This window comes from Triticum aestivum, chromosome 7A (assembly GCF_018294505.1).
Source record: "Triticum aestivum cultivar Chinese Spring chromosome 7A, IWGSC CS RefSeq v2.1, whole genome shotgun sequence".
Lineage (NCBI taxonomy): Eukaryota > Viridiplantae > Streptophyta > Magnoliopsida > Poales > Poaceae > Triticum > Triticum aestivum.
In genome coordinates this window covers 575145634-575168446 of record NC_057812.1, presented here as the reverse complement: position 1 = coordinate 575168446, position 22813 = coordinate 575145634, and the positions used below count along the sequence as shown (strand labels likewise).

The window sequence follows — 22813 nt, the reverse complement described above, 5'->3', positions numbered from 1 at the left end:
GTTTCGACCCCGGGGCTCAACATATAAATAGAGGGGCAGGGCTAGCACCAAAGACACAACAAGTTGATCCACGTGATCTATTGCTTAGCCGTGTGCGGTGCCCCCAGCCACCATATTCCTCGATAATACTGCAGCGGAGTTTAGGCGAAGCCCTGCTGCTGTAGTGCATCAAGATCGTCACCACGCCGTCGTGCTGACGGAACTCTTCCCCGACACTTTGCTGGATCGGAGTCCGTGGATCGTCATCGAGCTGAACGTGTGCTCGAACTCGGAGGTGCCGTAGTTTCGGTACTTGATCGGTTGGATCGTGAAGACGCACGACTACTTCCTCTACGTTGCGTCAACGCTTCCGCAGTCGGTCTGCGTGGGTACGTAGACAACACTCTCCCCTCTCGTTGCTATGCATCACATGATCTTGCGTGTGCGTAGGAATTTTTTTGAAATTACTACGAAACCCAACAGCAAACACTCAAGGATTATGGCGTCAACGTGAAGAATGTGCCTCTCCTCTGTGACAATGAGAGTGCCATCAAGATTGCTCACAACCCAGTTCAGCACTCGAAGACAAAGCACATTCAAATTCGTCATCATTTTCTTCGTGATCATGTGTTGAAGGGCGACATTTCTATTGAGCATGTGAAGACTGAAGAACAGCTAGCCGATATCTTCACTAAGCCCTTGGATGAGAAGATATTTAGCAAGTTGCGGTGTGAGCTAAATATCTTAGAGTCTTCGAATGTACTTTGAAAAGGCACTCATCCTAACACTTATGCAAAATTGATGACTTAGATGTGCAACACATGAAGAAACATTTTTCTTCAATCAATGAAGAATAACACTCTAAGTGTGAAGAAATTAATGAAGAATTTGATTCTTAGAACCCTACGACAATTGTACGCGGTGTTTGAAATGATCATTCTTATACGTGGGTCACACCACCACAAAAGTTGAAAATCTTCAATTTGAGTTTTTCCTCAGTTTTGAAATTCCTCAGTTGTTCAAATTCTTCAACTTGCAAAATCTTCACTTGTGCCGTCGTTCTTCTTCATTGGCTATATATATATATATATATATATATATATATATATATATATATATATATATATATATATATATATATATATATATATGAGTTTATGTCCTCTATAGCATTCACTTATAGCTATTTCTTCAAGTTGGTCTTTCTGCTAAGTGAATGTGATCGGACCCTTCCCCTCTATGCTATACTCAATCCAATCTGTTCACAAATTCTTCATGTGCGTTCTATTTGAAACTCGTTCAAAATCTTCACTGTGTCCTTGTCAGCTGAAGAAATTGCGAACGGAATGTTAAAACTAATCTTATCCAAATTTTTGGTTTTGGCGCTCAAACCATTCCGCATCCCACGATGCATTATTCTATCCACCCACGATCTAACACGATCTCCACTACACAGTACGTGGGTGACACATGTCGTGAGAAGGAGAAAGGTCAATGGCACATTCGTCCTAAATCTTCGGGCGAACAGTTTTTCACTGCCTCTATAAATACCCCTTGCCCCTTCCTCACTTCTTTTACTCCGCTCAATCTCTCTGTCCTGCTCGAGCTTCCCAAACCCTAGCGCCGCCACTACTCCATCGTCGCCGGTGAGGAAGAGCTTCACTGCCTCGACCTCGTCGCCATCGTACTCGCGCCGACCGCGGAAATCTTCATCTCTGCCGCCGCCGTAGACGTCTTCCTCCGCCGAGTTAGGGCGTGGAAGATCCACATCGACGAACTTCACTGTCTCACCTCTCTGTTCGTCGTGTTCTTCATTCAGGGTAATTAAAAGTTACTTTTACTGCCCTCTTTGATTCAAAAGTTTTCTACAAAATCTTCAAAGGTGTTTTATTTCTCAAATCCTCACACACGAAACACCTCACAAGTCTTCTGTTCTTGATTCATTTCTCTAAGCATCATTTTCTTCAAGATTCCTCAATTGTGTGGATCTTCGATCTATACAACTCTGGAACCTGAGATAAAGCGCGCTTAGTGAAATTCTTCAAGACGCATCTGGTCAAATTCCTCAAACTTGTTCGTTTTGAAAAACCTTCTGAGAACGCATATGACCTCTTCAAATTCCTCACAATTATACTCTGTTCACAGGTACTCATGTCCGCTGTTGAATCACTAGGTTCTCATCAACTTAACTCATTTGCAGCATTCCTCGAAGAAAAACTGCATACTTCTTCAGAGAATTCGATTGTTCAAATTCCTAAGCTGAAGAATATGTCAGATGGTAAGAATCTGCAGAAAGGAGGAAAGAAACCTGAGGTCATGACTGCTTTTGAGATCCCTAAGGACATTTACAAAGAGTACTGCACACCTGATGAAGCCAAATTTGGCAAAGAGAACAAAAATCAGTGCAAGGTGCGCATTCAGAGGATAGAACGGAGATGGGCATGTGAATGGAGGGAGTACAGATACGTCACTCCAAAGTACATGAAGGAATTCGCTCTCAACCCTCCATGCCCAAGACTTCCACTGGCACCTGGCCAAGTTGCTGATACCACTAGTGTCAAACGCGGTGAGGACTTTCCTGAAAAATGGGCCAGGCGTCAAGCCAAATTGGCAAGACAAGCCAGAGAAGCAGTGAGGAAATTCAACGAAGATTCTGCTGCTGCTGCTGCCACTGAGGCCTCTGTCAAGCTGAGGAAATCAATGGCTAAGAAGCCTGCTCGTAAGCCAAGTGCTTCACCAACAATGCCCTCACGGCCAAGTTCCTCAGCTGCGCCCTCACGGCCAGGAACGTCAAAATCTTCAAGACCAATTCCTCATGTTGATCCTGCTCCTTCAAAATCCTCAGCACATCCTCCAAAGTCCTCAGCAGCTCCAACAAAATCCTCAGCACCTGTGCATCTGGCGACGTGCCAAAGGACTACAGGAATCTCAATTGCCTCTGGTGTCTCAGCAAGTTCCTCAGCTGCGCCAAATTCTTCATCTGGCCCAACTCTGCTAAAGACTAAAGCAACTGCTGGACGAGGTCCTCGGCCAAGTCCTAAGAAGAAACAGGTCGCCTTCCAAGAGCCACCTAAAGATGATGAACTTGCAGAAATCATCAGAGACCAACAAGTAAGGGCCGCTAGAGCCAAATGCACACCTGTGCCACTGCTGTTGGATCCAAGAGCGATCCTAGACTACATTGATCTCTGGCACAAGGACCCAAACACTCCTATGCCTGACTTCAAGTTGACACCTGGCCAAAGTCACATGCTGACTCATTTCATCCAAAAAGAGAAATGGAAATATGATAGGGCCAGAGAGATCAAGAAATCGCAGTACAGAAAAGAGAAACCGTTGAAGAAAAATGTTGTCAAGATGACAACTGAAGAACTTGTCAAGATGTAGGCTGACATCAAAGCCCTCAGCGACAAATTTGACTCATACTATGCCGATTGGAAGGGAGCCAAAGTCAGGTTTGTGAAACTGACTGAAAAGTTCACAAATGTTGCATCCCCATCGCAACAAGAAGTTCCTCAAGCTGAAGCTTCTGCTCAGCCAACTGAAGAACATGCCAGCACCGCTGATGATTTTCAGGCTGCTGAAGAAAATGCTAGTTCCAGGGCTGATGACTCCATTCCAGCCGCTGAAGAAATTGCCAGGGCATCCACTAGTGGTGCGCCTGAAGAAATTCAACCAGATTCCTCAGCTCCACCTGCGCCTACACCAACTCTAATCCTTCCATCTGCATCAGACATGAAGAAGACCAAGGCTGCAGAGTGAGCTGCAGTGAAGAAAAGGAAAGCATCAAATGCTTCAGAATCTTCAGCTCCAAAGAAGATGAAGCCTATGACCAGCTCATATGAGAATCCGATCGATCCTATTCCGATTTCTACCATGCCATCAAAGGACCTTGTTCCTTTTGGTGAAGAATATGTGATCCCAAGCGGATCTGATGAAGAAACTCAATCTGCTGCTTCTTCAGAGCAGATTGATGAAGAAATTGAAGTGGATGCGACCCCTTCAACCCCAGTGGTTTCATCACCAATGCCTCAGTTTACTGCTGAAGAGGCTGGTGTTGTAGAAATTGATGATGAAGATGTGGACATTGGAAGCACAACTCCAGTGATGAATGATGACTTTTGGGAAAGTCAGCATCCCAATTCTCCACTCTTCACCCCACTGCAGCAAATCCCTCACTCCCCAGCACCAACAGTTCAATTGGGCTCTGAAGAAACTCATCCCACCTCATCTGTCCGTGAAGAAATTCCAGCCACTAGTGCTGAAGAAACTGTTGCTGCTGAAAATGTAACTGCACCTGAGGAGGAACCTGAAATTCCTCAGTCTGAAGAACCTGAGCTCGTGCTTCCTGAGGTAGTGATGCAACTCACTGACACTCCTTTGCCAAAACCAAAGGATCCGTTCTCAAGGAAGCAAAAGTTCAAGGCTGAAGACTTCTTTGGTGAGCATATGTTCTTCACTGAATACAACCCTTATGACTCTGCTCGCATAAGGAAGAGGCGTTTCTGGACTGCTAGTCAAGCCAACTTCTATTCCTCAGTGCTGTTCAACAAAGACAAAATCTTCGACCATGCACACATTCCTCATGTAGACATGGAGTCTTTGCCGTGCTTCACGCCAGTCCTTAGTGTTCTCTATGACGCTGGGCTACTCAATTTCTGCACTGACATCTGTGATTGGAATGAAGAACTCATTCTTCAGTTCTACGCAACGCTGCACATCACCGGCAACTCTGAAGATGTGAATTCATGGGTTCTGGACTGGATGACAGAGAACACTCACTATAAGGCACCAGCATCTGAATTGCTTCGTGTCCTTCCTCTAAGTCCCCCCCTTGAAGATGCACGTTGTGTTTACAACGAACCTGAGCTTTCAAATCACTATATGCAAGTGCTGATGAAGCCTTTGAAGCCAGGGCAGGCCCCTCGAACCAAATTCCTCGTCAAGGAATTGTTGTATGTGCCTCGGACTGTCTATCGCATTCTGTTGAAGACAATGAGTCCTATCAAAGGCCACGACTCTAATGATGAAGAAGTCGTTGGCATCATGAAGAATATGCTTTTCAACATCATTCATGGCGTTCCCGTCAACTTCCATGATTTCTTCATGAGGACTCTGGCAAATATTGCTATGTCACCATTTGAGCTGAAGCCTTATGCGCCATGGATTATGAGATTCATCAGAACAAGGTCTTCACTCAATTACAAAGCTGACACTCTGAACCACTGCAGCTACTTGCCTCCAATTGAAGTCCTCAAAAGGTCATTTTCCTCAGCTGAAGAAAAGGGCAAGGCAACTGCTGTGATCGATGAAGGCATTCGTCCATTGGATGGTCAATTTCGCAAGGCTGCATCCTACTCCACCAATGATGACTCTGCCACACATGACTCTGCCGCCAACAATGCCAAGCCAAATCCTCAAGCCACAACACCCAGGGTGATGACTGATCGTGAGTTACTCCTCAGTCTTCATCAAAAGGTTGATCGCAATCACAAATGGGTCAAGCGTCAGTTTGGTTCAATTCTTCACAACATGACTTCAACACACAATGCAGTGAAGAAAAACCACTACTACCTCCATGAAACCCTCAACCGCACCTGGGCTGTTCTGTCTCAAGTTTACAGCGCTGAAGATCTGAAGAAAATGGGTCTCAAAGAAGAGTTTGACTGGTCTGCACCTTCTCCGAAGAAATACAAGAAGGTCAAGGTTCCTTCTTTGGTGGCCAGCTCCTATTCTTCATCGCGTGACACTGATGACAATGAAGACTTGGACGACACTGCGGCAAGCCCTACTTCCACGACCGACCCCAACAACGTTGGCGCTCCTTCATCAACTTGATTATCTTCAGGGGCGTTAGTCCTCAGTTTCGATCCTTTTGGTCATTCGATGACAAAGGGGGAGAAATCTGAGTTAGTCTTCAAGCGGGTCTATTATAAGGGCGTTTTTTTTGCTAAGTTACAACTCTCGTTCTTCTGAAACTTTATTGGATCGAGTTGTAATCTTAAACCCGATGGTGCTCTGATACTTTTGATGCACTGTGCTCTGATACTTTTGATGCGCTATTCTGCATGCTTATTCCTCGTTAATATTATTGCACGCATGCTAAATTACATCAGGCATCATATGTCATCATGCATTTCAAATTCTTCATATTATATATCAAATGCGTGTATGAATTACAAGATATAGGGGGAGATCTCCATGATTCAACTCTTCAAGTGTGCATTGCTTCAAAAGCAAATTCCTCAGTATGCACATCTTCAGGGGGAGTTCTTCTATATCTTGTAATCAAATTCCTCAATATCAGTATTTACACTTCATATATTTATCCCAGTTGAAAACTTAACCTATATTTTCATCAATCACCAAAAAGGGGGAGATTGTAAGTGCATCTAGTGCCCCTTAGTGATTTTAGTGTATTGAAGACTTATAGGTTAAGGATCTAATGTGTTTATGAGTGTACACATGTCTATAAGTCTATGAGGAGTTTGATATTTACAGAGGAAGTCGACCCCTAAAAATGAAGTTCTTCGACTGAAGACTTTGATATTCTGAAGACTTTCTGAAGACTTTGAAAGTGAAGAAATTGGTGTGACCTTGAAGACTTGGTATTCATTCAAGGAACATGAAGCGTGAAGACTTTGTTTTCGTAGTTTCATTTTCTCTTTCTTGAGTCATAGGAAACACCGTACTGTTAAAGGGGGTCGAGGAAATACTAAGGAGAAAATTTCCAGATGATGCTCAACTCAAATCCTACACCTACCAATCCCTTCGAGTGAAGCCATTGGAAATCTCATACAGTTCAGTCAATTTCTTCAGTGACAGAGACGCAGTTCTTCTGGTCACTAAGGACTTTGCTCTGACTGAGAAGTTAGGAATTCGCCAGTGTGAATTGCCTACACTGTGAGGAACATGATAGCCCTGAGGAATTTGAACCTCAAATTTCTGACCGTTGCTGTGCTACGTGCCAGCTGTCCCAAAATATCTTATCCATCCAACAGTCATATCATTGAAGGGCATTTATGTCTTATCATGTCGGGCTGCTCCCTAGGCTATAAATAGCTGCCCCTACAACCACTAGCCGGTTGGCTGCTCCGCGAGAACTTGACACTTGTCATTTGAGAGCAACCCATCCTCCGAGGACTTTAAGCGAAAATCACAAGTGAGGAAAATCCAAAACCCAAACCCAAACACCTACAAACCCAAAGTGATTGAGCATCACTGAAGAGATTGATCCTGCGTGGATCCGACGCTTGTTACCTTTGAAGACTGTGCTTCTTCCAGACGGTTAGGCGTCATGGTCTAGAGCATCCAAGAGGAATTGTGGATCGCCGAGTGACCGAGTTTGTCAAGGTTCGGAAGTCACCTGAAGACTTACCACGAGTGATTGGGCGAGGACTGTGTGTCCTTAGCTCAAGGAGAATACGGTGAGGATTGTGTGTCCGGGACTATCCTCAGGTTTAAATACCTAGCCGCTCCAACCAGACGTACAACTGAGACAACAGTTGGAACTGGTCTACCAAATCATTTTCTTCACCAAGCCGACTGGTTCTATTTCCTCAACACTTTCATTTCCTCATTACTGTGTTGCATGTTTGTTCATATTTGTGTTTGAAGACTTTGACTGAAGACTTTGTCAATTTTCTCAGTTCAATTTCTTCAGTCTGTTTGTCTTCATCTTGTGCTATCCTGTGTTTACGCTTTCTGTATTCTGTGTTTGTCTTCATTTCATCATGATGACCATGCATGTATTCTGCTATGTTTACTTTTGAGTACTTATTCCGCTGCTAGTAGTTCTTCGCTAAGGAATTTCCTCACTGGCAAATTCCTCAGTGAAGAATTTCATAAAAATTGCCTATTCACCCCCCTCTAGTCGATATAATGCACTTTCACTAGCCGGCCCCTACGGGCCGCCGCCGCCCTTGCCGTCGGTCGCCACGACCGGGCCAGCCGCCCTGCCATGGTATTCGGCACCCGCGGTGCCAACCGAGCCTCTACACCACCACTGGCCGCTTCAGCCGCCGCGCCCCAATGGCCGCAGTGGCTGGTGCCGGCCCTCGCCGCGTCACCCACGCCACCCGGGTTCTCGCCGCCACCGCCCTGGCAGCCGCCGCACCCCGGGGCCACCGCGACGCTGGTCGGGCCGCTGCAGCCCTCGCTGCAACTATAGTCAGCCCCCGCCCCGATCTGGCCACAATGGCCGGCCGCGGCCATCGCCGCGCCCGCCGCCTCCGCCGTTTCCAGGCAGCAGCAGCTGCCGCTGCCGGCGCCTACGCCGCCCATCACTGAGCTGACTACAACCGCGCCGGCCGGCGTGCCGATTCAGCAAGTGCGGTTCCCGCCCTCGTCGTCCCAGCTTCCGGCCTGGTTGGCCGGGACGTCACCGCCGCCAGTCTACACCATGGTTGCGGACCAGCCGGCGCCCTCCCTGTCGTACGACGGGCCCTCCAGCTCCACAGGTTTCCACGCAGGCTTCGACGGGCCACCGCTTTCCTACGGACCACCCGTGCACACCGGACCAACGCCATCCTTTTCGCCGCTCCGTACCGCCGAGCCGTACACTCACGGTGGTCATGCTCAGACACCGCCGCGCTTGGCCAAGCTCGCCTTTGGCACCTACAACGGCGCCGAGGACCCCTCAACTGGCTCAACCAGTGCGAGCAGTTCTTCCGGAGGCAACGGACGCTCGCGTCGGACCGCACCTGGCTTGCCTCTTATCACCTCCGCGGCGCCGCACAGACGTGGTACTACGCCCTTGAGCAGGACGAGGACGGCATGCCCCCATGGGAGCATTTTCGCGAGTTCTGCCTCCTTCGCTTCGGACTGCCGATACGTGGGAGCCGGTTGGCGGAGTTGGGCCGCCTTCCCTTCACCTCCACGGTGCAGGACTACACCAACCGCTTTCAGGCCCTGGCGTGCCACGCGTCCGGCGTGACGGCTCACCAGCGGGCCGAACTCTTCGTCGGCGGTCTGCCAGATCATATCCGCGTGGACGTCGAGCTGCAGGGACCCCAGGACCTCCATACGGCCATATACGCTTGCGCGTTCGAGCGTCGCGCGGTGGCCATCCAGCAGGCATCACCGTCCCAGGCCACTGGGCCGCCACCCTGGCCGGATGTTCCCCCGCAGGGTCGGCCTGCTCAGGCTTTCGCGGCACCCCTTGCCACGACCGCGGCGTGCCCGTTCCGCCGGCTCACCTCGGCCGAGCTACTCGAGCGTCGCCGCCAAGGGTTGTGCTTCAACTGCGACGAGATCTACATGCCCGGCCACGTCTGCCCCCGAGTCTTCTACCTGGAGGCTGCAGACTGCATTGAGGAGGACGCCATCGCCGCCGGGCTCGGCGACCTGGCTGCCCCAGCTGTCGCGGAGGTGTTTGACGCTGGTTGATCACCTCGAGTAGTTCAGCAAGCGCTTCCTCGCCTTACAGCTCAAGGACGAGCTGTTTGTGTAGGCGGGGAGAAGTGTTATGACCGGCATATTAGGGGCTTAGCCTAGTGGGCTGTGGCCCAAGTTATCTTATCGTTATTAGGGGCTTAGCCCAATTATCTTATCGTTATTAGGGTCATTTGCTTAGGAGTCAAGTAAACCTCTCTATATAAGAAGAGATGTATCAATCTAATCAAGCAAGAAGCAATCATTATTTGCTCGGCTTCCCTTAGGGAGCCGGGAGACCTATCCCTAGCCGCCTCTTGCGCTGCCGCCGCCTCTTCTCCACCACGCAAGGACGGTGCCCAGCCGCCGGCCGCCGCGCCCTCTTCCTCGTCTTCCTCCATCTTTCCTCTACAATCTCTGCCCTATAACCGGCAGAACCCTAGCTCCTAACATGCCCATCACTAGAAAATGGAGGGAAAAACTCCAGAAGCGAGGGAAAACCCTCTTCCCATTCCCATTCCCCAAATGCACGCACATAAAGAGATGGAAACCCACGCCGGCCTCGGCTCCGGCTCCAACGGCGGCAAGCCTGCTCCGACGAAGCCGGCAATGGACGAACCATGCGCCGGCGCCGATGCCGCTGAAGTTCCTCCTTCGCCGGCCCCGACGTGCTCCCCGTCCCTATCAGGCATGTGTAACACTGAAGATACATATTCAGTTATCTGTAGCCCATCTAGCAAATACTGGTTCAGTTATCGAACGGTTCTGGTAGCTCCTCAAGTTACTTTCTTCGCTAGCCGTTAGATTCAGTTACTGTAACCGTTCCGACAAGTTACTGTCGAGCGTAGTAACTAGCTCACCTATAAAGCGGCCGGGTTGTGGCTTAGCTGGTATGATTTTCCCCAATTCGCCTGTTGGCTGAAACCTAAACAGATACGGCGACGCCGATAGGTCAACACAACACCCAGATCGGGATATGTTCTTCGTGAATTATCTAGGATTCCTTCTCATATACCTCAAATCATAGCTAGGTCCTGACAAAGTGGTAATCAGAGCCAGTCTTTCCTCGGCCACAAATTTTTCTGTCCAGAGAGAGAGTAATCCCACCCAATTCCCTCCCTATGAGTCGATCTGTCTCGATCTGAGCCGGAGCGGCGCTAGTGGCAGAGATCAGAACCAGGGCGGCGTTGGTGGCGGCGATCTATACCAGGGTGGCACAGGTGGCGGTGAATTATTCGGCTGCAAACCAGTAGCACGGAAGGGTTGCGGGAGATCACTTCTCCGGCGGTAAAATCCCCTGTCCATCGCTGGTTCGTGCAGTTTTGGAGGCGAGGACCAAGTAGGCGGCAGGATCTGAGCTGAGAGACGGGTTACCGGGTCAGTCCGGCAGTAAAATTCCTCCTCTCTACCTCAGATCAAGGCGATGGGACGCGCAAAGGCGATTGACGAGGCAGAATTGCAAGAGATCTTGTCCCTGCGTGATGAATTTAGTGTGATACAAAGAGATAATCTGGGGCTTCGAACTGATGTGTCCAAACTGCAGGATGATGTCCACTCAATCAGCTCTAAACAAGGGGAAATCTCTTTGCAGGTGGGCAGTGTGGAGAAAGCAGTTTTGGAATTGGGAAAGCAACTGTCGGCTATGAACATGGCGTTAAAATCAATTGTTGCACCATCAAGTTCTGCAAATCAAGGAGCAAGGCAGACTGAACCGGAGACATTGCTGAAATCGCCAACACTTCAACAGGAGGAAGTACCTAGGCAACACATCAGAACAGACCAACTCAGACAACAACTAGAAGCAGAAAAAGAAAGAACTAGGTAGCTGGAAGAATTACAAATGCAGAATTTACCAGCTATCAGAACTAGCAGAACTGCTGCTCCACCTGGTTTTCATGCTCAGGTGCATCAAGATAGTGCAAGTATGTTGGGCACTCCTGTAGCACAAGGAAGGGGAGGTGCAACACCCTCATTCCAACAACCAGCAAGAGACAGACAGCTTTGGCAAGGCTACTTCAGAACTTATGAACAAGATATGCAGGTCCAGTTTATGAAGTTAATGACAAAGGGACCTAAAATGGATTTCCCAAAATTCTTTGGTGAAGATCCTGTGGGGTGGATCAGACAATGCAATAAGTATTTCCAAATGGCTGGTGCTCCTGAGGAATATAAAGTCTCTTTATCTCAGATGTACATGGCAGGTGAAGCTGATGTCTGGTTGAGAAGATCTGGTCTGTTGAAGAAACAACTTTCTTGGCAGGAATTTGGAAAAGAAGTTGTAAAAAGGTTTTCACAACAAAATTCTTATGACTTGACTGAAAAGTTCAATACACTCAAACAGGGCAATAGCACAGTGACAGAGTATACAAAACTGTTTGAGGATTTAATGTCAGAAATGCAAGAAGAGAACCCTGCTTTATCTGAAGGTTGGTTCATCAGGTGCTATATTAATGGATTGAGAGAGGGCATTAAGTACCAACTGAGGCCACTAAGACCAACAACACTGACTGATGCTTTTTGTTTAGCTAGGGATGTAGAACCTTGCCACCCTCCAGCTATTCATCAGAAGAAGACCAGTGTGTCATACAACAATTACTATCAAAAGCAATTTACACCTTCAGCAGCTAAAGCTCCCAATACTTCTACAGTCGTGCAGAGCACAAACAGTAACAGACACGCTGAAAACATCAACACCAACATTCAGAGAATAAGGAAAGTGGGGGAATGTTGGAGATGTGGAGATAAATGGGTCCATGGCCATAAATGCACTTTAGTTCCAAATGTTCACATGTTGCAACAGGAATTAGAGGAGAATGGTCCAACCGAAGTTGAAAATGAACAAGAGAGTCAGGAGGAAGTAGCAGAACAATCTGAACAAGCAATGTTCATTTCCTCTCATGCAATGGGCCAATATTTAACCACACAATGCCCTACAGTAATTATATCTCTTAATGGAAAAAGAGCAGTAGCATTACTGGATTCTGGTAGTTCCTCGTCCTTTATAAATGAACAGTTTGCCCTTAAAGCAAATTGCCATTTATTACCAATTAAACCCAGAAGAATTGTTGTGGCTGGTGGAGGCACATTAATATCTGCAGCAGTGGTTCCCCATTGTCCTTTTCAAATGGCCAAACTCCCTCTGGAACATTCTTTTAGAGTTTTAAACCTCCCAAGTCATGATGTGATATTGGGGTATGATTGGTTTACTTTAGTGAGTCCAGTTTCCTTTGATGTGCCACAAAACCAGTTCAGCTTCACAGTGCAAGGGAAAACAACAGTAACTGCTGCCATGTACAGCAAAACTGAGGAAATTGTGGAAATATCAGCTGAGCAGGCAGCTAAAATGTTGGACAAAGGAGTGCAAGCATTCTTAATACAGCTTCACAATATTGTGGCAGAACCACCTGAGAAACACTGTATACCTTCTGCAGTTAACAAGCTCTTGGAAGAATATAAGGATGTGTTTGCAGAACCCACAAAGTTACCTCCAAAGAGGGCATTGGATCACAAGATAGAACTGATGCCAGGGATCACTCCTCCTCATTCCAGACCTTATAGAGTTCTTCATCATCAGAAAGCTGAGATGGAAAAACAGATAACTCATTTATTGGAAAACAATCTCATCAGACATAGTCAGAGCCCCTATGCAGCTCCTGTACTGTTAGTAAAAAAGAAGGATACAACCATGAGGCTGTGCACTGATTTCAGAAAGCTCAATACCATCACCATCAAAAATAAATTTCCAATACCTGTAATAGAAGATCTGTTGGATGAGTTACATGGGGCTAAAGTGTTCTCCAAACTTGATCTAAGATCTGGATACCACCAAATCAGAATGGATCCTGGAGACATTCATAAAACAGCTTTCAGGACATTTTTGGGTCACTTTGAATACTTAGTGATGCCATTTGGATTATCTAATGCCCCTGGAACTTTCCAAGCCCTCATGAACTTCATCTTTGCAAAGTACAACAGAAAGTTTGTCTTAGTATTCTTTGACGATATTCTCATATTCAGCAAAAGTTTGGAGGAACATATAGAACATCTCAAAATGGTTTTGCAAACTCTAAGAGAAAATCAGCTGTATGCTAAACTCTCTAAGTGCTCTTTTGCTGTTCCTCAGGTGGAATACCTAGGTCATGTAGTTTCTGCAGAAGGCCTATCTACAGACCCTAGCAAGATATCAGCTATTGCAGCTTGGCCCACTCCTACAGATGTGACCAAGTTAAGAAGCTTCTTGGGACTAGCAGGTTACTATAGAAGATTCATATATCACTATGGTATCATCTGTCGACCTCTTCATGATCTCTTAAAGAAAGAAAAATTCTCTTGGACAAATGAGCATGATGCCGCTTTCAGTAAAATCCAGCAAGCCTTGATCACTGCTCCAGTGTTGGCCCTTCCTAACTTTGCAAAACCATTTGTGTTGGAGACTGATGCTTCTGGTCATGGAATTGGAGCTGTATTAATGCAAGAAGGAAGGCCCCTTGCTTATTACAGTTCTGCCTTATGTCCCAGGAATGCAGCTCTTTCTACTTATGAGAAAGAGGCATTGGCAATACTAGAAGCCCTCAAGAAATGGAGGCACTACCTGTTGGGCAACAGTGTCATAATTAAAACTGATCAACAATCCCTCAAGTTCATTACTGATCAGAAAATCACAGAAGGAGTGCAGCACAAACTCATGATGAAGTTGTTGGAGTTTAACTTCACAATTCAGTACAAGAAAGGCATAACAAACAGAGTAGCAGATGCTCTTTCCAGGATGTTTCCTAAGTGCATGTCAATCTCTTCTGTCACACCAGTCTGGGCTGAAGAATTATTGCTCAGCTATCAAATGGATCCTACCACCAAGAAACTGCAAGAGAAGCTGTTATTACAGACAGCAGAGGACAATTCTGGCTACAATATTCATGCTGGAATTATCAGGTTCAAAGGCAGAATCCTTGTTGGAAATGACCCCAAACTGAAGGACAGATTAATTGCTGCACTGCATAACTCTCCTGTAGGAGGACATTCAGGAATGAGAGCAACTTATCAGAGAATAAAAGGGATTTTCTATTGGGCTGGTTTGAAACAAGCAGTAGAAACATACATTGCATCTTGTCCTGTTTGTCAGAGAGCCAAACATGAAAATTGCTTGCAACCTGGTTTATTGGATCCTCTACCAATAGCAGATATGTCATGGCAACATATCTCTATGGATTTCATTGAAGGACTGCCCAACTCTCAAGGCAAGGATGTGATTTTGGTGGTGGTGGACAGGTTCACTAAATACTCTCACTTTATTCCATTATCACATCCTTATTCGGTACAAACTGTAGCCCAGGCTTTTGTTGATCACATCATTAAACTGCATGGGCCACCTACTGTGATCATCTCTGACAGAGATCGAATTTTCACCAGCCAACTGTGGAAAGACATTTTTGCTGCTTATAAGACTGAGTTGAGATACAGTTTAGCATACCATCCTCAGACAGATGGACTGACAGAGAGGATAAACCAATGTTTAGAAACATATTTGCGGTGCATGACAACTCAGGAACCAAAGAAGTGGCTATCATGGCTTCCCCTGGCTGAATACTGGTATAATACCACATACCATACTGCTCTGAAAATGTCACCCTTTCAAGCATTATATGGATTTCATCCTCCATTAATTGCTGAAATGGCTATACCTGGACCTGAGGACACTGAAGCTCAGGATTTCCTTAGTTCTAGACATCACATGTTGGATCAGCTGAAAGACAATCTAATGCAAGCGCAAAATAGAATGAAAAAGTATGCTGATCTCAAAAGAAGTGAAAGACAATTTGTGGAAGGAGATTTGGTGTATTTGAAGATGGCTCCTTACAGGCTAGCTGTGTTTGGATTCCGAGGTGCACTTAAATTGCAGAACAAGTATTATGGGCCTTTTCTTGTCATTCAGAAGATTGGCAACAGTGCTTATAAACTACAACTCCCAGACCGAGTGAAGATGCACCCAGTGTTTCATGTTAGTCAACTCAAGAAACACCTGGGTCGGAAATCAATACCTAGCCCTGATCTACCTATGGTGAATGATAATGGAACTGTCAAGACGGGACCGGCTGCAGTACTGGAAGTCAGACAAATACCATGACGAAACTTACCTGTGGTGCAGTGGCTAATTCACTGGGAAAATTTAGCTCCTGAGGACGCTACATGGGAAGATGCGGACTTCATCAAGCATGCATTTCCACAGTTCTTCCGCATCACTACAGAAGAATGGAGGGCCAGCAACACAACACCGTGAGGTCACGTCGCTTCTTCAGGAGGAGGCAATGTCAGGCATGTGGAACACTGAAGATACATATTCAGTTATCTGTAGCCCATCTAGCAAATACTGGTTCAGTTATCGAACGGTTCTGATAGCTTCTCAAGTTACTTTCTTCGCTAGCCGTTAGATTCAGTTACTGTAACCGTTCCGACAAGTTACTGTCGAGCGTAGTAACTAGCTCACCTATAAAGCGGCCGGGTTGTGGCTTAGCTGGTATGATTTTTCCCCAATTCGCCTGTTGGCTGAAACCTAAACAGATACGGCGACGCCGATAGGTCAACACAACACCCAGATCGGGATATGTTCTTCGTGAATTATCTAGGATTCCTTCTCATATACCTCAAATCATAGCTAGGTCCTGACAGTCCCCCAGCCGGTACGCTCTCCTCGCTGCCCTCCGGGTACCACTCGATGGATTCTCCGCCACCCGTTTTGTTGAAGATCTGCGTGTTCTAATCTTGCAGGGTACATTCACCGGCGCGAGGAAGCGGAAGGCCCCGGCGACGGCGACGGCAAAGGCTGTCGGGAAGCCTCGCAAGACGCAGGTCTGTAGTTCACTGTACCCATCCATCAGCTCACTTGATAGTGATACTTTAGTTAGTCTGAATTTGTCCCCTGTACTTGCTTGGTTGTTTGATTCGTCTGAATCTTTTCCATGTGTGTTGTGGCATTGTTTGATGGTGTAGGTTGAGGAGCCGATTCAGATGCCTGTGTACTATGGATGTAGAGCACCGTTTTCCCGCGTGCGTGGCAACTATTTAGAAGACAAATGTGCTCACTAATTGGTGAGCTGCCGCTGCAGCCACAGTCCATGTCATTGGTGGATCTACAGCTCTGGATCTTCAGGCTGTTCCGGCTCCATCCAGAAACACAAGATCTCGATATCAAGGGGTTCCTCAAGCAACGCAAAACTGATTTCTTTGACGAAGAGTCCTCTGAACCGGACTGTTGTTTGGAGGACTACCCGTGGGGCATGCATGAGTTTTTGACTGGCAAATGCTGGAGTTCCTTTGCAAATAAATTGAAGAGAAAAAAAACATGTGACACAGAAGTTCATGTTGTATGTGCAATCCTTTGAGGTCAGGCACTACGACATTTTGCTCAAAGCCGTACATGATGATTACTCTCAACTGGCGATGGTTGTGTTGCCTGGGACGGAGTGCCTGGCAAGTAGTAGCTACGCCTTCCGTGACCTTGTGGATGACCTGACGATGACAGCTAAGGAATTGGTACATTATCTCACTGGACCCTTAGGCGAGAAGATTAGTCCCGTCGAGGCGTGGAGGGCAAGACAGTTTGCTCTGGAGAGGGAATTCGGTACCTTTTATGATTCACACAACTTTGCCCCGAGGTTGCTTAAGGAAATAGCACGCAAGAACTCTGGTTGTTTTGTTGACATCAAGGATGCAGAGGTTGCAGAGTGTAAGGGTTTCCGAGTCCTGCAGCGTATGTTTTGGGCATTTGGACAGTGCTTATAGGCCTTCCATACCTGTCGCCCTGTGCTATGCATCAAGGGCACACCACTATGTGGGAAATATCAAGGGATGTTGTTGACTGCTGTGGCATTGGATGCTAATGATTTTATCATTCCCGTAGCATGTGCTGTCGTTGAGGGTGAAACCAAGGAAAGTTGGTTGTGGTTTCTTAGGAATTTGGAGCGAGCAGTGGTGCATCAGTCTGATGTGTGCATTATACATGACTACAAAAGGGAGTTGATTGATGCTGTGGAGGACCTTCTGAAATCCCGAGATCGACAGTGGCGTAAAGCAGAAAGCAGGTGGTGCATGGAAGACCTTGCTGAAAACTTCTTTGCGTCTTTTGGTGATAAGAAGCTTCTGCTGATGTTCAGGAAACTTTGCCAGCAGAAGCGGTGCCATAAGTTTGGAAAAATCTGGAAGGAGCTAGACGAGTTGACGTCCAAATATATGGTGGAGAAAGAACAGGGCGCTAGTGGGGAAATGCAGCAGGAATCAGTCAAGCATGAGGTGGCAGAGCTTGAGGCGCAAAGCCAATGTAACCAACATGATTCAGTGAAGGATGGGAAGGAAGAAGATCATGCCGATGACACCAAAAGAAAGATAACAAAGTTCTCTGATTGGATCAGTCTGAAACCAAAGGAGAAGTGGTCACTGGCATATGACAGAGATGGAGCAAGGTATGGCATCATGGGCAGTGATATAGCTGATGTATATAAGAACGACCCTGTGTTGAAAGGGATCACATGCCTTCCGCTCAGAAGGGTACAGCTAGAAAGTGAGAGAATATCTTTATGGATATGAGTCTGAGGCAGAAGTCTCTGAATGCGGGCCTGACGAACCTTTTGTACCAGGATCATCACGAGCGATAGTGGAGGTGACATTCCCGCGCTTGGTAAAGTACTTCAAAAACACAAGTGCTGCAGCAAACAAAGCAATTGGCAACCCATCAATTAACTTCCCGGAACGTGTCCAGGTTGACATGAACTCCAAAATGCAGAAATCCGAGATGCATAAACTTACGTATACCTATGCGGATGAGAAGAATGCTCGTGGTGAGGTATTGGATCGGAAGTTTACAGTTAAGGGAAGGAAGAGGGACGTGACTGTTCACCTGAAGTCGGAATATACCCGCAGCATGAATAAGTCTGAAGGATCCACGGTTGAAAAAACTGCCACATGTTCATGCAGCAAGCCGCAGCTACTTCACAAGCCTTGCTCTCATGTTATCGCCATCTGTTGTAAGATTGGGGTTAGCTCTGCTACATACATGTCCCCATACTACAGCCTGCCCTATCTAGGTAGGACCTGGAGTGGAATTTTTGATGAATCTAAGATCTCACGCGACTACAGAAATATCATACCATTTGGATGCACTACCTGGATCCCAGACAAAAGATTGGAGTCTGGTCTTCCTGTTTTTGTAACACCGGAATGCCTAGCAACTGTCACGGAGGAGTTAGAGCAACAATGCAGCACTGGAAATGGATCAACTGAAGACAATCAAGGATCGACATCACGCTCAGAAGAACCTAATTAAATTTAAACTTCTGCTGTCAACTGTCGAACTAAGTTATTCATATTTTGGAGCCTAAATATGCAGTAGTTGCTGTCGAGCTTATCCTCTGTAAACTCTGAATCTCTAAGTTATCTGCAGTGCTCCGTTTCGAGAAAAAAATTAAGTTATCTGCAGTGCTTATATTGTTTTGTCATGTATACTATGCAGAGCTTATCCTATGTAGACTGTAACCAACTAGAAAATGAAGTTAGCATGTCATAATATCTGAATCTCTATATAGAGTTTACATAGGATAAGCACCGCAGATTTTATCTCTGAATCTCTATATTATCTGCAAACAAACCCATCTCTCATTAATTTTCTATATACTCCCTCCGTCCGGAAATACTTGTCATAGAAATGGATATAAATGGATGTATCTAGAACTAAAATATATCTAGATACATCCATTCCTCGGACAAGTTGGTTACAGTTTGATGATTTTCTTGGAACTCATGTGTGCTCAAAATGCTTACTCTCTGCAAGCAAGGATGCTGCAAGATTTTATTTTCCACCACAAATACATTTTACATCTTGCCCTCATTTCTTGCGCCGATTGCATTGATTTCAGAGTTCAGATGCATGCTGCCAAAATAAACAGAGACTAGAAAATAAACAGTCTACAGGGACTTGTTTGTAAGTGTTCAGATGCATGCCTGCATGGAGAATGTATGTGTTGAAGCTTCTCTCGTAGCTAGTTTTGCTGCATTTTTCTTCTAAGTGTTGGATGATGAAACGGTATACTAGATCTTTCTGAACTTCTTTACGTCTACAAACACTTCTTGGACCATTCTGAACTCTGATGTGCAGTTTTGTTTTGTTTTTCCCTCAGAAGTCAGAACGTTTTTCTTTTGGTGCGAGCTGGACCATGTTTGTGATAATTACAGTGCCGAGCTTCCCTCAAGAACTAAATGTAATACATTAGCAAAGAGGACCTTGTTTTACAGTTGCCCTCCTCAACCAAAAAAAAATTGTTCATGACATCTATTCCTAACTTCATCACTAGCTAAGCAGCTTGATTAGACCGATGAATAATGAATCTACAAAATCAATGAACCAACTATTCGTGAGTTGCAAATCACTGATTTTGCTGGACTATGTTTAATTCATTCATTTTGCTGCGAGCACTTTTAGGCTGATGCTCTCTCTGGTGGTGATAATAACAGCTTCCATCGAGAACTAAAGATAATACATTAGCAAAGAGGAACTTGCACTACAGGAAAATTCGCATCTGATCCTGAGCACAGCTGATCCTGAAATCACGTTCGATGGCTCTTCTCGGGATGCACGGGTTTTCTGTATTCCGCACTGTATGCGACAAATGTATTGCCAACGTATTCTAGGGCAAGGCCCACGCATTAATTTGCTACTCAGCCACTCTGTCAGACCGGTACAGGATACTCATGGATGGATCAGGTTTCTTCCTGGGTCTCCCTGTTCCGGTGCGACACGCAACGGCAACCTTCCTAGGTCCATCTCTAGGTTTGTTCGTAGGTCCCAGTCCACACCCCTCCACACTCGAGAAAAATCCATCCCCGCCGCCGGCGCTACCAGCCGGTTGTTCTTCATCGTGCGCGCAGGCCGCATACACCTGTGTAGGCCAATTTGACAGGGAACAAGTGCAGCCAATTTTATTTTATTTCCAAACAAGGCAAACGATTTGCTAAATTAGTGCATCAACCAAACTAGTGCAGCTCGCATAACGCACACAACACTCGAACTAGTGCAGCCGATGATGCTTGTCTAACAGAAAAGACACAAACTACAGCAGTGTGTATGTATAGCCGATGATTACTAGCCAGTGTACAAAAAGACACAAGATTCAGTAAACTCAATGTTTTGCTTGGTTTCTTGCTCATTCAAGAAGACACGAGATTCAGAAAGTGCACAGAAAGAAACAAGCCATAAGATTCAGTGTACAGCAAAAGAACCCTCAAAAAATTCTGAAACATGATGCCCATTCAGTAAACTCAACAGGATTACAAACTACTGATTAGTTTCTTGCAGTTCCTGCTGTTTTGCTTGGAAGACTTGGCCTGGCACAAAATGGAAATAGGTTGATTGTCAGTGAGATGAACAAGAGAACTGATGCATTGGCATTGGCATTGGCAGATGGTTATTGCCATGATCGAAAATATTGTAGACAAATGCTCATGCTCACATATTTGAATCCAGATGGTAAATAATTATTTGTGCAAACCAAATTTAATTCGAGCATGAGGTTTGGATATCGTTTCTCTTCTAGGATGTGAATTCAGAGATTATTCTCTACTTGGAAATCACCATATGAATGCTCGACTATACTATGTCTTCACAAAAGGTAGTTTAATTAGCAGAAGAGTTTTGAATGAAGTGTACTAGGATCTTATATTTTAACTCGTGTATATCTCTTTTTTAGATCGGCTGCTGTATAATTTGAAAGGTTTGCACTCGCTCTTGAAGAGAAAAGGACGTGTGGCTTAATATGGATACTACCTGAAAAAGACTTCTACAAGTATGGCTAAGATTGATATGGACAGTTAAACTTCTCACATATTTACCTGTTAGGTGCGAAAAGCAATTAAGTTCAGAACACCGGCCTCCCCCTCAAGTGTCGGGCATTAGCAAGTACTGATTCCAACCTTACTATTTTCTTAGGTATCAGTTTGACAATTTCCCAGCAGGGTTAAGAAGTCATAGAGAAAACTTGAGTAAGATACGAGATAGAAATCTACTGTATGATGTGCAAGTTCCCGAGCAATTGCAATGAAATGATCAAGGAAAGAGCAAGCTGTCAAGTTGTCCCTCCACGAACAATTAGTAAAGTTTACGGTCTGAACAGCTGTATAAATCTACAATTGTTTTTTGAATGGAGTGAAATGACAGGAACTTTATGACAGGTACCTTGTATGCTTTTAGCACTAACTAGGCCCTATCAAAAGAATCTGAACAGTGCCCTGAAAAGGATTCAAAGGTTCGGTTCTCATTGGACTCAAAATACCAGCATCGTGGTTCTCACTGGATTCAAAGGTTTAGTTCTCACAAACCACCAATACTGCCTTGTTGATTTTTCTAGGACTTGTGACTGCAGCATCGTTTGTTTCTACAAAACAAATAGTCAAGAATAATATCATTTGACCACTTAACCATCACATAAACAAGGTTGTTTTCTGAAAACAGACACTACATAGGCAATTCACACTACAGAAGTTCAGAGTAATTCTTAAGCATGTAGTGGTACTTGAAAAAGAATATGTATTCGCTAAAGCATGTACAGGTTACATCTTTGAGTGCCGTTTGAGGCTAAAGCATGTGTAATTGAATTTTTTAGGCCATTAGCATTTGAACAATTCCATAATTCTGATGGGAATACCTTGGTGAGGATCTTGTTGAGGCTTTTCACTCGTAGTTGCAGCTAGTTCCTCTTGGAGCCCTTCGCTCTTGGAGGATCTTGATAGGGCCCTTGCGGATGTGGACGGCAACCGAACAATAGATCCAGTGTTCGAGGGAGGCAGGGGAGGAAGAACATCTTCAGCTCGTGAGGGATATGATGGAGAAACGGCAAACCCAACGATGGAGCAGCTGCTGCCGGGGTGCGTGAGGGAGTCGGTGGAGGAGGAACATCCTCGTTGTGCAATTGGCGCCACCGCCGCCGCCGACCGTACCATCGGGGCTGCCGAGTAGCTAGGTGTGCACAGTCCCGGGTAACTGTCTTGATTGCAACTTTCATGGCTCTCGTTTGATCACAATTTGCACATAGAACAACATAGTTATCTCGCTTGATCCTGCTTTCCTCATCACCTTGTACTTGGTAGGTAAATTCTGGATCGTTCCGCTGTATCTCTTTGAACACAGCTAGTGTCTTATCTACATCATCGTCAGCCTGGTCTTGACTTATCCAGCCACTCAGATTGTCGCAGCGTCCGTTTTGTGAAAGGCACATTCTGGGTTGGACCGAAGAAGTTGCCAACCATGTTGTACGCCTTGTTCAAATGGCCAATGAACTTTCTCACCGCAAGAGACAACGAATGGTTGTGGCTTGACCGGTGTTCAGCAATGAGCCATCATTGTCTGCAGCTCTAAGTAATCTGATCATTGCAGGGCACTCGCACCGTCAAGATAGGTTATTCTGCTGCTCAGGCTTCCCCTGCA

The 22813-nt window shown here is 45.8% G+C and overlaps 1 long non-coding RNA gene across 1 annotated transcript; it reads left to right on the top strand.

Moving 5' to 3' along the window:
* Positions 1-15733: 15733 nt before the first annotated feature.
* LOC123148353 (uncharacterized) lies at positions 15734-16904 on the top strand. Its single transcript, XR_006473766.1, has 3 exons — positions 15734-16025; positions 16114-16194; positions 16336-16904. It is a non-coding gene; the product is annotated as an uncharacterized lncRNA (long non-coding RNA).
* Positions 16905-22813: the final 5909 nt, after the last annotated feature.